Source organism: Colobus angolensis, unplaced genomic scaffold, assembly GCF_000951035.1.
Source record: "Colobus angolensis palliatus isolate OR3802 unplaced genomic scaffold, Cang.pa_1.0 Scaffold194, whole genome shotgun sequence".
In the NCBI taxonomy this organism is placed as follows: Eukaryota; Metazoa; Chordata; class Mammalia; order Primates; family Cercopithecidae; genus Colobus; species Colobus angolensis.
Genome location: NW_012115088.1, coordinates 455085 through 469682, shown reverse-complemented (window position 1 = coordinate 469682; position 14598 = coordinate 455085). Strand labels below are relative to the sequence as shown.

The window sequence follows — 14598 nt, the reverse complement described above, 5'->3', positions numbered from 1 at the left end:
ACAGGCCCAGTTACCAGGGTCACCATACTCATGGCAGCCCAAAGCAGGGTATCCCCATCACATACTTACAGTTCGCTTCTGATTCCCCAAGTTCAGATGCAATTTACTGATTAGGGCTCATTCTTATAATAAACAGTGATGCTAGTGATATAGTTAACACTTCTACTTTTTCCAGGCTACCGAGACAGAACTGCATAGTCAACCAATGTTCAAGTCTCCCAGAGGAATAACAGGTTTTGTTAAACCCTTTGTTTACAAATAGGTGCTTTCATTATCCTTATTTTTCCAATGAAGAAACTGATGCACAGACTGTCAGGTAACTTACCAAGATCACATAGTTCAAGATCACAGAACCAGACTCAGGCATTTGGCTCCAGGATCTATGCTCATAAGTGCCACATTGTACTGCCTCAAGCTTTATTTTCTTTTCTTACAACGGAGGTAGTGTTTATATAAATATGTCCTGGATTAATACCCCTGGAATATTAAATGATAAACCTGTGGCCACTAAATTTGCTATAATGCTGATTTTATCTAAGGTCTTCTCTATTTCTGTGCCCTGGGGGAAATTTTTCAAAGCCCCTAATTTCCATGGGGTGGGGAAGTCCCCAGGATTTCTGGGAACTTATCCCCTCTCACCCAGTCCCCTGCACTAGAACTTACTGTCTCCACTTTCTTACAAAAATTCTGATGCAGAATTTGGCTGGTTTTTCATGAGATTTGATTTTCACAAGAAATGCAATCACCTCAAACTTTTTGTCAAATTTTTTGAATGTTCATGGGGTCTTGGAGAGGAGTTACCATGTGCAGTTATAATATTCCACTGAACATGGCATTTCTTCATGTCCCTTGTTCTCTCTTTCCTCTCTCTCCCTTCTCCCTCAGCCCCACTCTAGTTGCAAACACATTTCTCCGTGTCTTCCTTCCTTCCTTCCTCAGGAGACCTACAGAGATTTATTTCTCTTCATAGGCTTTTCAAGGCTTTACCCATAAGAAAGGTGAGCTCCCCCACCCCCACCCCAAGAAGAATCTATGTACCATTTGCCATATAGCATTTTTCTTTCTCATTATACTGTGATAGACTTAGCTGCTCAATAGTTAGCTCTAATAAGGCTCTTGGGGACTCTATCCGATACCAGCGATGTCATCGTCAGAAATGTGTTACTAAATACCTTTGTTTAGTGTCTATTACATTCTTATTTTCTACTTTTAATTTTCCTTTCAGTGCGGCCAACTAAATGGTAGAGAGAGCAGTAGCAATTTTGTAATTGTTATTTAGCTGGTATCACACTTTTCTTGTAAACCTCAAACTCTGCAGCCCAAGAATCATTTTATCCAGTTGCTCTACTCTGTATCATCGAATGTTCATTAAGTCTGGACATAAAGGAGCTTCATTTACAATACCTGTCTTTGTTAATATTTGGCCAAAGCTGCAGTTGGCAAACGAACAGACTGAAACATTCCTTCTCTCATTCTTTTACTAATATTTTCAAATTTCCCATGTTATGTCAGAACTAAAATTTCCTGTAAGACCTTGTATTCACTAGGTTTTGGTTCAATTCAACTCTGCAAGCATTCTGAATGCCTGTTCCTTGCAAGGCACCACGCTAGGTAATGGGAGAAGTGCCAAGATGACTGTTGGTTTGTCATTGACCTGAAGAAAGCCTAGTAGGACAGGAAACATGAACCCAAATAACTATGACATAAGGTAGAGTGTAACCACTCTAAGAGAAAGGCGCAGATCTTGTGTTATGGGATTTTAAGAGGAAAGAGTGATCACATCCAGTTGGGAAGATCAGGAGATAGCATTAGGTTTGTCTTTAACTACCAAGTAGAATCTTGGGAGACTGCAGTGATGAGGAGCATATTCAACAAAAGCAAGTGCCTAGAAGTGAGAAAATAAGGGATGCTGTGAGAGATCAGCAGGATGGGCTTGGTGTGATAAGTGGAAAAGATAGGGCATATTTGAAGGATGCTGTCTGTAACCACGTGCAGTGTGGAAAATCTGCCTTAAAAGAGTGAAAATAGTTGAGGCTGGAAAACCTTCCAGCCTTAAAGTTACAAGCAGTCTCACCCTCTGGGGTGAAGGCTAGAATTTACCATTGGGGCCAAACTGCTAAGTCGGTTTTTTACAAACATCGTTTCAATGGGCCTTTTATTTTTATTTTTATTTTTTTTTTGCCTGTGATACTGATTTATTGCAGCTCCAATCTGAGTCCACTCCTACTCACACCGATTCTCAGAGGCTTGGGGAAGGCCACCCCACTAGGGGCCTGGGGCCTGCCGGAGCCTGGACACGGCAATCTCTCCCAAGCAGGGGTGTTGTCATTCGCAGGGGGTTCCACGTCTCTCCCGGGCCTGTCCGCTCTCTAGGCAGGGCTGGCACTTGGCTATTCCCTCAGTCTGGGCCCTGGGGTCATGGCAATGTTTAACAGTCCAGGTGTCCATGTCAGTGGGGCTTGGGGACATGGCCGTCCACATAGAAGTTCCTGGTGATCTTGGGCAGGGTGAATTCCGCTCCTTCCAGCTCCGGCGTCAGCACGATCTGGCAGCCCAGCCGCGAGTTCTCCTCTCCTCGGGAGGAGGCAGGAGATCCAGGTGGTCTTCACTCACGTACACATGGCAGGTGGAGCAGGCCAGGGAGGCTTCACAGGCCCCTTCCAGGTCCACCCCGTGGCGCTGTGCCAGGTGCAGAACATTGTCCCCGACTCTGCCGCTCACTGGGATCCGCTGGCCTGAGTGGTCTACGTCAATGGGCCTTTTAATTATGTAGGTGTAAGGGCAAGTACTCACTATTTTTCTTAAAAAAAGCCGAAATGCAGTGCAGTAACCCAAATGCAAATGCTCCGAACAGTCTATTTGGTAGTGTAAATTGGGAATGTCTTAAGCTCAATTATGTTCCTGCAGAGGTATAAATTTTTTCCCTCAATCTAGATTTAGAATTTATGTCTGAAAAATGCTGGGTGTTCTTGGGAGATGTGTTTATAGGTTCTTGTCCAGCATTTGTTTATAGGACATCAGGAATGAAAACAGGGCTACATTAGGATTCATGTGAAAGACCATTCTGCGCTTCACCGCATGCTGGAGAAAAGGCTGTAAAGGAATTGCATCTGGCTCGGGGCCGTGCTTCCAGGCTGCTTCTGGTTGTCCCACATTGCTGTTACATAAGACCGGACAGTCTAACTTTAGTCAGTGTGGTCTGGGAGGACTGGACTTGCAGAGTCACAGAAGCCTAATTCTTCAGAGGTGGGTTATCAGGTAGTGGGAGAAGAGTCTTTAGAGTTAGTCTTCCTGGGAAGAAAATCCTTCCAAATCAGGAAACAAAGTGGTCACTGGCTGGGGTAGAGAATGATGTTTTCCCCTCTCCAGGCCTGGGGATCTGATGGATCCGAACTGTCTAGCATGGACGTCGCGGGAGCACATGTGCTAGAGTGAGTCCACCCCTCTACATGGAGGCAGGCCAGTGTTAAGGCAGAAACCCCTCTATTTAAAGACTCTCAGATGGTGATTTAGGATGTGGGCTTGAAGAGTAGCAATGTTTAGCAGCAGTGTGACAGTATTCTTTGTATTACACTTGTGTTAACCTCAAGCCCTGAAGTTTTATGTAAAAGCCACAGCCTGGCCTGAGGTGTGCCGCGGGGAATGAAGAAGCACCCATCTAATGGTCATGGGGCTGCAGTACACTTTCTCTGAGGCATGAGAGGATTGAGCAGAGATAGTTGGACTTTCTTTTGCAATGGAGGAGCACAGCGGCCACCACGTGGAAAGCAGGGACAGCGCCAGAGAGAAGAACCAGAGAGACCTGCTCCAGATCGCACATGAGGCAGTGTCCAGGAACTCCACAAAAAAGTTGGCAAAATACTCAGCCAAACTCAGCTGAAGGACATTCCACAGACATGCTGGTACCCCTCAGGAATATCCATTTCATCAAAGGAACAGAGAGGGTGAGGACTATTCCAAGGACAAGGACATGAGAGGCATGATAACAAAATTGAAGAGTGTGATCCTGGACTGGTTCTTGGATCAAAAAAATAAGTGCCCTAGAGGACATTTAATTATTGGGATAATTGGTGAAATTGTCGAATGAGGTGTATGTTGGGTAATAGAAATGTGTATTGCTGTTAAATTTCCTGAATTTGATTATTGAATTATGGTTATGTAAGAGAAAGTTATTGCCCTTAGGAGACATTTAGAAGTATGATCAGGTATTTAGGAGTGAAAGGTCAGGGTTATATTGTGTGAAAGTTATTTTCAAATGGGTTAGCCAGAAAGTTAATAATGGTTGTGTGTGTGTGTGCGCGCATGTGTGTGTGTGTGCACGCATGTGTGTGTGTGTGTGCGCATAGAAAGAGAGAGAGAGGCAAACGTGGCACTAAAGAACAATAATTTCATGAGTAATGACTCAATGCATGATAGTTTATTATCAAAAGTGTGACTTTAGTATAGAAAGTAGACTTTATTTACATGTATCAGATGGTACATCTTGGTAAGGCCTGCACCATACACATCATGTCTATAATCCTTAACATTCAGAGGCACTTTGATAATCAGGCATAGCATGTAATAATGCATCCCTTTTTCTCCATCTTGTAATGGTGATTTAGATGTAGAACGTTCTAATTGCTTGTTCTTATGTTATGATGGAAAACGGATGGGTTGTTTGGCATGATTGCTTCACTTGCTACCCTGAAAATAAATTGACTTCAATCATTTTTGGTATCCCTAACACCTAGCAATGTCCTCCCAATGGTGGTTAACAAACAAATATACTGCATAGATTGAATAGCTGTATAAATACCATGTAAAGGGGGCAATGAAGTACCACCACGTTAAGAGATACATAGCATGGGCATCTCCTGATGAGGTCAGTGGACAGATGCCATCTAGAAACATCTTTCCATTTGTGTGCGGTAGTATCCTCTTTAATCCAGATTCACAGCTGACTTTAGACCTGGTTTCTCTATGACTTGGAGACACTCCAGTCTTATTCCTTCCTAGTAAGGGATCTCAGCAAATGGCTCTTCTTCTGAGCACTCCTTGTTTTTGGCATTTGCTAAATCCATTAGTTCAGTTACAACCCTGGAGTAGGTGGAAATTTTGACCTTCACCATCCAGTTTATTCCCTAAATCAGACTATCAAGTTAGACACCACATTGAGTCATATGTCAAGCCTATTACAAATTATTGACCAAAACACAGAATTCTTGGCTGGAAAGAGAAAATTATCAAACCTTCCTGGTTGGGAATGTATCCAGTGGGAGACACATGTTGTAGGCAGAATAGGCAGAGTAGAATGGGTACATGTTAGCCAAAGCCAAAAAAGAGTATCTGTCCATTTTAGGGACTATAGACATCTTTTTGCTTTTCTTCCTTTTGAGGTTGCCACAAATATGCACATAATTCAAAATTCCTTAAGTATCAGGGAGTATTTTTTAACTTACTCTCCTCCCCGTATTCTTACATTATTAAAATTACATCTTAAATACGATTTGTTTTTTTTAATTTTTAATTTTTTTTAATTTTTACAGTCACATAGTAGGTACGTTTTTATGGGGTACATGAGATACTTTGATATAGGCATACAATGTGCAGTAATCACATCAGAGCAAATGGGGTATCTATCTAAGTATTTATTATTTCTTTGTGTTACAAGCATTCCAGTTACACTCTTTTAGTTATTTTAAAATGTACAATAAGTTATTGTTGACTGTAGTTATCTTGTTGAATGAAGATCAAACACTAGATCTTTATTCCTCCTATCTAACTATATTTTTTGTACCCATTAATTATTCCCATTTCCCTCTCCCTCCCAAAATGTGATTTGATTAATGAATAAACAAATGAGACTGTAGACCAAGAAGTGCTCAGTTCTAAGTGTGTTACTCCAATGTATTATTGATTTAAATATGACCATCCATTTCTGTAAAGGAAAACATTAAGGGCAATAAGCGTAGTAATTCATATTCAGAGATGAATAATATGGCAGGCATAAATTCAAACCTGGCAGTTGGTAAAAAGTTAATGGCTAAAAAGAAAAAACAACCAGTCATTTTCTATTTCACCTTGTGTTTTCTCCCTAGGTAGTGATTATCAGATTGTAAAAGCTAAAACAAAGGCTTTTGTTAAGCCTTGGATGAGAGACAATTTTATGAGAACCTCTGGCTGCCAGAAACACTGACATTATTGAGCCACTATCTGAAATTGTTGTGACAAGAAGATAAGTGTTGGGTGAGGGTGGGCAAATGAGAGATTGTGAGTAATAGGAAGACATTGTTAATACATTTATTCAACAAAAGCTTATTGAGATCTTTCCTATAAAGAGAAATTAGACACGGTTCCCAGAGAAGGGAGACACTCAACAGATAATATAGTAAAAATTTGGAAGGTGCAATGATGCTGATTTGTATAGGACATTACCAGGCAACCAGAGCTGTTGTTATCAGCATGGGTTTACAAGTCAGACAGGCTAGAGGATGATGCTGGCTCTGCCACTTACAAGCTATGTGGAGCTGGAAAAATAATTAAACTACTGTGGCCTTCATCCTCCATCTGGGAGTAAAATCAACTCCATAGGCTTGTGGTAGAAATTCAATGAGATAATATAAGTAAAGCACTTAACACAATGCCTAGCATAGAGGACACACAATAAAATAATAAACTGGGAGTTATTATTATATCTATATAGTATGTATTGGTGATGTTAATCCTGGACAAAATTCAAAAACTGATTGTCAAATAGTGCTTTTGTTCAGCATCTAAAAAGAAAACACGTGACCACTGACAGCTGTAATGGGTTCATTAATAAATCAGCTACAATTAACCTCATTTCTTTTTCGACATGGTTATCTCCACACCTACTTATTAGCAAGTCATATAAAAAGAGGTAAGTAAACAAAGTGCTAGTGGGTTTAGTAGGGCACACAGCAAAGTCTCATCAACTACTCCATGAAGTGTGTGGGAAACCCAGAGGCCAGTGATGAACAGCCACATGGATCTGCATGTGGTTGATTGTTCTCACCAAAGGGGGATGTAAACCTGGAGAACAGTGGATAGGACCACTCTGCTACCATTCCAGTTCAAAAATTTCATGGACAAATTGGAAAAGAGCACTGATTTTGTTTGGTTCTGTGTCCCCACCCAAATCTCTTGTCAAATTATAATTCCCAATGTTGAAGAAAAGACCTGGTAGGAGGTGATTAAATCATGGGAGCAGATTTCCCCCTTGCTGTTCTCATGATAGAGTTCTCACGAGATCTGGTTGTTCGAAAGTGTGTAGTGCCTGCCCCTTTGCTTGCTCTCTCCCACTGGTCATGTGAAGATGTGCTTACTTCCCCTTTGCCTTCAGCCATGATTGTAAGTTTCCCGAGATCTCCCCAGCAATGCGTCCTTAAAGCCTGAAGAACCATGAACTATTTAAACCTCTTTTCCTTGTAAGTTACCCAATCTCAGGTAGTTCTTTGTAGCAATGTGAGAATGGGCTAATATAAACACTGATGGCAGTCCAACAAAATATGACTTCTCATTAGATAAAATAAGTCATCTGTCTCATGATGGGTTGAGGACCCAAAAGGACCTCTCTCTACAGACCAGAAAAATGGGTCTAGGCATTTGAATTTTTTTCTAAATTTAATTTTCAATATAGATGTGGCTATCATAGACTACATGGTCTGAATTCACAGAGAATACAATAAAGTGTAAGTGTTGTGCTACATATTAAAAGCAAGGAAATGTTAGACTACCCATCTAACCATATATGTAGGGATGTTTTCCTCCTATAGAAAGGGAGGACTTGGCACAGTGGCTCATCACTGTAATCCCAACACTTTGGGAGGCCGAGGCATTAGGATCACTTAAGCCCAGGAGTTCAAGATCAGTCTGGGCAACACGGCAAGGCCCCATCTCTACAAAAGATAAAAATAAAAAATTATCCAGGTGTGGTGGTATGCACCTATAGTCCCATCTACTAAAGAGGCTGAGGCAGGAGGACTGCTTGAGCCCAGCCCAGGAGTTCAAGGCTTCAGTGAGCTATGATCATGCCACTGCACTCCAGCTGGGGTGACAGAGCAAGACCCTATCAGAAAAGAAAAAAAGAAAGAAAGAAAGAGAGAGAAAAAAAGAAAGAAAAAATGAGAGAGGAGGAAGGAAGGAAAGAAAGAGTGAGAAAGAGAGAAAAGAAAGGAAGGAGGGAGGGAGGGAGGGAGGGAGGGAAGGAAGGAAAAAGAAAAAAGAAAGGAAATAAAGGAGGAAGGGAGGAAAGAAAGGAGGGAGGGAGAGAGAAAGAAAAAAGAAAGAAGGAAAGAAAAAAGAAAAAAGCAAACAAGCAAGCAAAAAAAGAAGAGAGATGTAGCATTGTAAATCATACAGCTTGTGACTGTGTAACACTAAATATGCATATGACATAATAAGAATTAAACTCAGTTGCTTGATGTCTCAGTTTTATCATTTTGATAAATAGCTGAAACTGACCTATGGTCACAAAATATAAGCTTTCTCTGATTTTTCTGATAAGCTTATATATTATATTACAAGCCTATATATATATATATTATAAGCTTATCAGATTATAACAGATTTCGACCTCAAAATTAAAAGTATTTTCCTTTCCTAAAACAATATTCAAACTTTTTTTAGCATTTTATAAAATTGATGTATATGTTTGCATAGCATTATGGCTTAATAATACATATTTGACTTCTGCCTCCATGGAGTTCTTATAGGTTATATTGAGTCAAAAATACAGTGTGTTGTCTCAATGGAGAATATAACATGTACTTAAGTGAGCAAGTGCTTGTTGTAATCTTTCTACTCCTTGGAACTTCAATCACAGCCTTTCCAGATCTGAAAAAGCCAAGTGAATCTATATGATAATCTATGTACAAGCCACCCAAGAGGGCATACTTCTGGAATACATTCGTCTCTCCTTGCGTGGTGTTGACTTTGTAAGGGAAAATAACTGATTAAGCAGCAACCCGATGCCTCATAATTCAGAACCAGCAGTGATCAACTTTGTTGTGCTCACATGAAACTTGTACTGGGTAGAAGAGTAGTGTCCTCCCATCCCCAAATTCATTTCTTTTCCAGAACCTTGGAATGTAATCTTACTTGGAAAAAGGGAAAAAGGGTCTTGTATTAGTATATTCTCATGCTGCTATAAGAACTGCCTGAGACTGAGTAATTTAAAAAGGCAAGAGGTTTAATTGATTCGGAGTACCACAGGGCTTGGAAAGTCTCAGGAAACTTACAGTCATGGCAGAAGGTGAAGCAAACATGTCCTTCTTCACATGGCAGCAGAAAGGAGAAGTGCAGAGTGAAGAGGAGAAAACCCCCTTAGAAGACCATCAGCTCTCATGAGAACTCACTTACTATCACAAGAACAGCAGGGGGAACCACCTCCATGATTTAATCACCTTCTACGAGGTCCCTCCCCCAATATATAGGGATTATAATTCAGATTACAATTCAAGATGAAACTTTGGGTGGGGACACAGCCAAACCATATCATTCTACCTTCTGGCCCCTCCCAAATCTCATAGCCTCACTTTTCAAAACACAATCATGCCTTTCCAACAGTCTCCCAAAGTCTGAACTCATTCCAGCATTAACCCAAAGTCCTAAGTCATTCCAGCATTAACCCAAAGTCCGAGTCCAAAGTCTCATATGAGACACAGCAAGTCCTTTCTACCTATGAGCCTATAAAATCACAAGTAAGTTAGTTACTTCCAAGATACAATGAGGGTACAGGCATCAGGTAAATATACCTGTTCCAGATGGGACAAATAGGCCAAAATAAAGAGGCTATAGGCCCCATGCAAGTCTGAAATCCAACAGGGCAGTCATTAAACCTTAAAGTTCCAAAATGTTCTCCTTTGACTCCATGTCTCACATCCAGGTCATGCTGATGCAAGATGTGGGCTACCATGGCCTTAGGCAGCTCTGCCCTTGTGGCTTTACAGGGTACAGCCCCACTCTGGACTGCTTTCATGAGCTGATGTTGAGTGTCTGTGCATTTTCTAGGTGCATGGTGCTAGCTGTTGGTGAATCTACTATTCTGGAGTCTGGAGGATGGTGACCCTCTTCTCACAGCTCCACTGGGCAGTGCCCCAGTAGGGACTCTTTGTGGGGTCTCCAACCCCACATTTCCCTTCTGCACTGCCCTAGCAGAGGTTCTCCATGAGGGCTCTGCCCCTGCAGCAAACTTCTGCCTGGATATCCAGACATTTCCATACACCCTTTGAAATCTAGGCAGAGGTTCCCAAACCTTAATTCCTGACTTCTGTGCATCTGCAGGCTCAACAGCATGTGGAAGCCACTAAGGCTTGGGGCTCATATGCTCTGAAGCAATGACCCAAGCTGTACCTTGGCCTCTTTTAGCCATGTTAGAATACAGTCCACCAAGTCACAAGACTGTAGGAAACAGCAAGGCCCTGGGCCTGGCCCACGAAACCATTTTTCCCTCCTAGGCCTCTGGGCCTGTGATGGGAGGGGCCGCCTCAAAGGCCTCTGACATGCCCTGGAGACATTTTCCCTATTGTCTTGGCAATTAACATTTGGCTCCTTGTTACTTATGCAAATTCTGCAGCTGACTTAAATTTCTCCTCAGAAAATGAGTTGGATTTTTTTATTGCATTGTCAGGCTGCAAATTTTTGAACGTTTGTGCTCTGTTTCCTTTTTAAACGTAAGTTCCAATTCCAAACCATATCTTTGGGAATAGATAAAATGAAATGATTTTTATGAGCACCCAAGTCACCTCTTGAATGCTTTGCTGCTTAGAAATTTCTTCTGCCAGATATGCTAAGCCATCTATCTCAAGTTCAAAGTTCCACAGATGTCTAGGCCAGGGGAAAAGTGCCATCAGTATCTTTGCTAAAGCATATCAAGAGTCATCTTTATTCCAGTTCTCAACAAGTTCCTCATCTCCACCTGTGACCATCTCAGCCTGGACTTCCTTGTCCATATTGCTATCAGCATTTTGGTCAAAGCCATTCAACAAGTTTCCAGGAAGTTGCAAACTTTCCGACATCTTCCTATCTTCTAAGCCCTCCAACTCTCTAGAAAGTTCCAAGCTTTCCCATATTGTTCTGTCTTCTTCTGAACCTCCAAACTGTTCCAACCTCTGCCTGTTACCTGATTCTAAAGTCACTTCCACATTTTCAGGTATCCTTATATCAGCACCCCACTCCCTTGGGACCAATTTACTCTATTAGTCCATTCTCACACTGCTATAAGGACATACCCATGAGTGGGTAATTTATAAAAGAAAGAGATTTGATTGACCCAAGGTACAGCTTGGGTCATTGCTTGGGTCACATTTATGCAGGACTGGGGAGGCCTCAGGAAACATACAATCATGGTGAATGGGGAAGCAAACATGTCCTTCCTCACATAGCAGCAGGAAGGAGAAGTGTAGAGCAAAGCAGGAAAAGGCCCCTTATAAAAAACCATCAGATCTTGCCAGAACTCACTCACTATCATGAGAACAGCATTAGGGAATTGCCCCCATTATCCAATCACCTCACACAAGGTCCTTCCCCCAACACATGGGGATTTTAATTTGGATTATAGTTCAAGATGAGTTTTGGGTAGGGACACAGCCAAACCATATCAGGTCTTTACAGATATAACTACTTAAGTCAAGGTGAATTCATACTGGAGTAGGATGAGCCCTAAATCCAATCTAACTGGCGTCCTCATAAAAAGAGGAGAAGAGACACAGACACATACAGAGGGATGAGAGGGATGATGATGTGAAAACACAGAAACACACAAGGAGAACACCATTCAATGACACAGGCAGACGTTGGTGTGATGGATTTACAAACCAAGGAACACCAAGAATTGCCAACAATCTAGAAGCTAAGAAAATGGCATGGAACAGATTCTTCGCTAGAGCACTAGAGAGGGCACGGCTCTGCCAGCACCTTGAGCCCTGCCTCCCTTTGGCTGGCTAGTCTTCAGATAGAGTTGCCCTTCCTTCCCCCTACACTTTGCTCTCCTTTTGATAGTCAAAGTGACCTTTCTAAAAATGTAAATATTATTCTGTCATTCCTCTGGGTAAAGCACATCAATTGCTTCCCCAATGCCTTCAGGATAAATCCCTAACTTCCCAGTGTGGGATTTTTCTGGTCTGTCCCCAGCTCACCTCACCTCGGGCCAATCTTCCCCCCATAACTTCTTGTACAGTCATGCTACATTTCCAGGTACTCCTGCTCATTCTCCCATAGGCCGTTGTGCCTTTATTCCCTTTGTCTGGAGCATTTTTCCTCCTCTCCCTCCCTAGTGCATCCCAACATCCCTTCTCCTGGCTAATGCTCTTCAGTCTTGGTTTAGACAACTCTTCCCAGGAGGCCTTCCCTGCCCCTCCTAAGTGCTCTCTGTGAACTTGATGCTTCGTCCAACATTGTTCATCATGCTGTGTTGCAATTGCTTGTTTATTTGTATAGCAAGCAGGAATTTCACTCTTCATTACTCAGGTGCAAAAAAAATGTCACATTCCATTATTCCTAAAATTAAAACTAAATGTGCTCCTAATTCTCAGCCTCTTGACTCATAAGAATTTAATCTGTGGGCTCCCTCCCCACCCCACACCCTCATGAGATCACCCAAGAATTCTGACTTTATGCAACACGAGAAAACTGTTTCTCCACAGAAAATTGACGCTGCAGTTGCATGCTGGACTGGTTTAGTGGCTCTCTGGCAAACTCAGAGACCACTCCACCCCTACCCCAGCAATCCTCTCCACCAGTTACAGAAAGACCACAGGCCCTCGAAGCTGCTCAAAGCCCCAGCATGTATTGGCCAGTCTGGACTGACTTTCCACTAAGGCAGAGATTCACCCCACCTTACACACTCCACTCCTCAACACTCAGCAACCCCTCAAACTCCTTACCTTCCTTCTGTCCAGGGAAACATCTACTTCTTCCCTTCTCCATGCATGCGCACACAGCTAGGCACTCTTGTCTTTCCAATTTAAGTCTCTTTTCCATGTCCTGAGTCAAATCGTAATATTCCTCCTCATCCAATTAGAAGCAGAAAAGCGTTTACCACCACCTTAGATAGGTTGGGTATAAGACGAGTGAGCGCTATAGACACTATGTAGGGCTCTCCATCTGCTGGGAAATTGAAAAACATCTTGACCCTCATTACTCCACAGCCCCCATCCATCTACCTCCTATCCAACCACCTTGTGAATTAAAGCAGCAAAACAAACGCAAAACAAATAACAAGACACCAGTGACATTTGTAAAATTGCTCAAATCATTACATTGTTTTTCTTCCTCACTAAAAGTAAAGTTTCCTGAAGCGAGAGAATGCTCTGTTGTATTGGCTATATAGTCAGTGTTTTAACCATTACTCTGTTCTGGTAGACAACAAACTATCTTTAGAAAATGGACAAACTTGCTAATAATTAAATAGCATAGAGTAGAGGTAAAACAGCATAGAATTAGAGTTGGGTTTGAACACATCTCCTGATATGTATAAACCTGTGACTTTAATATACCTAGAATGTTTGACAACTAGAGAGTATCATTTTTAAAAACATCTTCTCCTCTATACAACAAAATTATTTTCTGTGCATTCAGGTCACAATTAGTAAATGATCATTATTTTCTTGATTAATGTTTATGTTTAAAATAATTAAGTATTTTATTTATTTATTTATTTAGAGACCGACTCTTGCTCTGTCACCCAGGCTAGAGTGCATGGCATAATTATAGTTCACTGCAGCCTCAAACTCCTGGGCTCAAGTGATTTCCCTGCCTTGGCTTCCCAAAGTGCTAGGATTACAAGTATGGACCACCATGCCCAGCCCAGTTAACCATTTTAAAAAGTAAATTTTAACTCTAAAGATCTTCAAATTTAGTCCGACATTTCATGAATTAATTAAAATTTGTGCATACTTAACAAAAATATTCCACATCACAGTTGATAGCTGTCACTGCTTTAAATCTTAAAGAACAAAGCCTCCAAATTGTTCCCACAGAGTGATAAAATTAGAGTGACTCAAGTTCTGTTCTTTGTCTTTATAATCAAACACTATCATTGTTTATTTTGAATCTAATGTTTAAACACAGGAATATGTAGTACCACAGGGGTTCAAGACATGAATTGCACCCAAAGTAAGCTCAGAAACTTTTAAACCATAATAAACTTATTCTCTAAATGAATAGTGGCTGACTCTGACTGTGTAACTGGGAGTTCTAGGCATTAACTTCCATGTAGAATCAAATATTTATTAAAGGAAAAGTATATCTTAAAGTTTACTGTTTTTTGAGGCATACAGTACATTACTAAAATTCGACAGTACTCCCAATTGCTCAAAAATTAGCAACTTAGGCAAAAAAAATTTTTTGAGGGGGAGGAGCATTTTATCAATGACATTTAGAATGGCTAACACATTATGATTTAAACACACGCAACACACACTTATAGCACACTACTCACCACAGTCAAAGGGAGGAAGCAACCCATGAATCCACTGATGGATGAATGGATAAATGAAATGTGTTGTATACATATAAGGGAATATTATTCAGCCTTTAAAAAGGAAGAAAATTTCTGGTACATGCTTCAGCATGGATAAGCCTTAAGAACATTAT

The 14598-nt window shown here is 41.3% G+C and overlaps 1 pseudogene across 1 annotated transcript in view; it reads right to left on the bottom strand.

Annotated features, from left to right (window-relative positions):
• Positions 1-2172: 2172 nt before the first annotated feature.
• The window catches only part of LOC105510939, a 35430-nt pseudogene continuing 23004 nt past the window's right edge, over positions 2173-14598 (bottom strand). Inside the window, exon 2 of the transcript XR_001001635.1 lies at positions 2173-2744. The product of XR_001001635.1 is annotated as an adrenodoxin-like protein, mitochondrial pseudogene (transcript). The remainder of the gene's footprint in view (positions 2745-14598) is intronic.